The sequence below is a fragment of the Prionailurus bengalensis genome, chromosome X (genome assembly GCF_016509475.1).
Source record: "Prionailurus bengalensis isolate Pbe53 chromosome X, Fcat_Pben_1.1_paternal_pri, whole genome shotgun sequence".
NCBI classification, from domain to species: Eukaryota; Metazoa; Chordata; class Mammalia; order Carnivora; family Felidae; genus Prionailurus; species Prionailurus bengalensis.
Window position 1 is genome coordinate 120743643 of NC_057361.1, and position 3216 is coordinate 120746858.

The 3216-nt window shown below is 48.5% G+C and overlaps 1 pseudogene; it reads right to left on the bottom strand.

Annotated features, from left to right (window-relative positions):
- Positions 1-1602: 1602 nt before the first annotated feature.
- On the bottom strand, positions 1603-2883 carry LOC122477917 (annotated as a pseudogene).
- Between the last annotated feature and the right edge of the window lie 333 nt (positions 2884-3216).

Consider the following 3216-nt stretch of genomic DNA (forward strand, 5'->3'; position numbering starts at 1 on the left):
GAGTTCTTTATATATTCCGGCTATTAAACCCTTACCACATACGTGATTTGCAAACATTTCTCCCATTTGTGGGTTGTCTTTTCACTCTCTTGATAGTGTTCGTCGATGCACAAAAGTTTCATTTTACTTTTTTAAGTTTTATTTTTTAAGTTTATTTATTTTGAGAGAGACAGAGACAGTGCCATGTGGGGTAGGGGCAGAACGAGAGGAAGAGAGAGAAAATCCCAAGCAGACTCCTCACTGGCAGCACAGAGCCCGACATGGGGCTTGAATTCATGAAACCGTGAGATCATGACCTGAGCCAAAACCAAGAGTCGGACACTTAACCAACCGTGCCACCCAGGTGCCCCAATGCACAAAAGTTCTAACTATTATCAAGCCTAATATATCTATTTTTTCTTTTGCTGCCTGTGATTTGGGTGTCAAATTTAGGAAATCATTGCCAAATCCAAAGTCATTCAGATTCACCCCTATGTTTACTTCTAAGAGTTTTATAGTTTCAGCTCTTCCATTTAGGTTTCTGATCCTTTTTTTTATTAAGTAGGCTCTATGCCCAATGTGGGGCTTGAACTAATGACCCCAAAATCAAGAGTTGAATGCTCTACCGAGTGAGCCAACTGGGTGCCCCAATTTTTGATCCATTTTTAATTAATTTTTTAAGAGAGTAGATCTTTTTTGTTTTAATGTTTATTTATTTTTGAGAGAGAGCACAAGCAGGGGAGGGGCAGAGAGAGAGAGTGAGACAGAGGATCAGAAGCAGGCTTTGCACTGACAGCAGAGAGCCTGATGCAGGGCTCAAACTCACAAACCGTGAGATCGTGACCTGAGCTGAAGTTGGACACTTAACTGCCTGAGCCCTAATTAATTTCTGATTATAGTGTGAGGTAGGAGACCAAACTCATTCTCTAACATGTGGATATCTAATTGTCCCAGTGCCATTTCTTGAAAAGTCTATTCCTTCCCCATTGGATGATCTTTTATCTATCTATCTATCTATCTATCTATCTATCTTTCTACCTACGTACCTACCTACCAACCTATGTCTTTATTTATGTATTTTAGAGAAAGAGCATGACGAGTGAGCAAGGGGCACAGAAAGAGAATCCTGTGAGGTGCATAAACAGAGGGAGACGGGGAAGAACAGAGGGTTGGAGCCTGGAGTTGGGCTCAAGCTCACCCAAAGCAGGGCTGGAGCTCATGAACCCCAAGATCATGACTTGAGCCAAAGTCGGATGCTTAACCGACTGAGCCACCCAGGCTCCCCTGGATGATCTTCTTGATTACTGGAGTTCTGTAGCAAGTTTTGACATCGGGAAATTTGAGTCTTCCAAGGTTGTTCTTTTTTGGTAACCCTGGGTCCTTTGCGTTTCCATATGAGTTTTAGGAACATCTTGACTATAGCTTCTCTTGTTTTTGTTTTTGTTTTTGTTTTGGCTGGGTACAGTATACTTTATTGATGGTACATGATAAAGTAGGGTGCCCCAAGCCCCTCCCCTTCTTCAGGGGGTCTGGGATGGAAACTGCGTAAGGTCGGGAGACTCTCAGTGTGTTGGGGGATGATGAGTTAGAGCAAGGACTCCCCAGAAGGGAGGGCCTCTCTCTTCCTCTTGCTCTTGCTGGGACTGGTGGTCCAGGGAGCTCCTACTCCTCGGAGGCCATCTGGACCATAAGGTCCACCACCCGGTTTCTGTAGCCAAATTCATTGTCATCCCAGAAAATGAGCTTAAGAAAGCAGTCATCGAGGGCAATGCCAGCCTCAGCATGGAAGGTGAAAGAGTGAGTGTCGCTGTTAAAGTCACGAGAGACAACCTGGTCCTCAGTGCACCCCAGGATGTCCCTGAGGGGGTCCTTTGATGCCTGCTTCACCACCTTCTCTTTGTTTCTAAGCTTATTTATTTATTTTCAGAGACAGAGAGCAAGCATGAGCAGGGGAGGGGCAGAGAGAGAGAGAAAGAGAATCCCAAGCAGGCCCTACACTATCATTGCTGAGCCCGACACAGGGATTGATCTCGGAAACCACGAGATCATGACCCGAGCTGAATTCAAGAGTCAGACGCTTAACTGACTGAGCCAACCACGTCCCCCTGCTTCACCACCTTCTTAATATCATAGTATTTGGCAGCTTTCTCCAGGCGGCAGGTCAGGTCCACGATGGACACGCTGGCGGGGGGGACCCGGGAGGCCATACCAGTGAGCTTCTCATTCGGCTCAGGGATGACCTTGCCCACAGCCTTGGCAGTGCTAGTAGAGAAGCAAGGATGGTGTTCTGGGCAGCCCTTCACCATCACACCACAGCTTCCCAGAGGGGCCCTCCGCAGTCTTCTGGGTGGCAGCGGTGGCATGGACTGTGGTCATGAGTCCCTCCATGATGCCACAGTGGTCACGGATGACCTTGGCCAGAAGGGCCAAGCAGTTGGTGGTGTAGGAGGCATTGTTGGCGTTCTTGAGGGAGTTGTTGTACATCTCTTGGTTCACACCCATCACGGATGTGGGGGTATCAGCAGAAGGGGCAGAGATGATGACCCTCGTGGCCCCACCCTTCAAGTGAGCCCCAGCCTTCTCCACGGTGGTCAAGACCCCACCGGACTCCACAATACTCGGCACCAGCATCACCCTATTTGATGTTGGTGGGATCTTGCTCCTGGAAGATGGAGACGGGCCTTCCACTGATGACAAGTTTCTTATTCTCAGCCTTGACCGTGTTGTGGAATTTGCTGTGGGTGGAATCATACTGGAACACGTAGACTATGTAGCTGAGGTCAATGAAGGGGTCACGGACGGCGATAATATCCACTTCGCCAGGGTTAAAAGCAGCCCTGGTGACCAGGCACCCAATATGGCAAATCCATTTAATGTGACCTTCACCATCATGTGTCGGGGACATGGCTGGCCCTGCACGAGAAGATGCGGCTGTCTGTTGGATGGGGAGAAGAGAGCCTTGATCGTAGCTTCTTTTTTTTTTTTATAAATTTTTTTAAATGTTTATTATTTTTGAGGGAGAGACAGAGTGCGAGCAGGGGAGGGGCAGAGAGAGAGAGGGAGACACAGAATCCGAAGCAGGCTCCAGGCCCCGAGCTGTCAGCACAGAGCCCGACGCGAGGCTCGAACCCACAGACCGTGAGATCGTGACCTGAGCTGAAGTCGGCCGCTCAACCGACTGAGCCACCCAGGCGCCCCGATCGTAGCTTCTTAAAATGAGTTGAGCGTATAGCCACG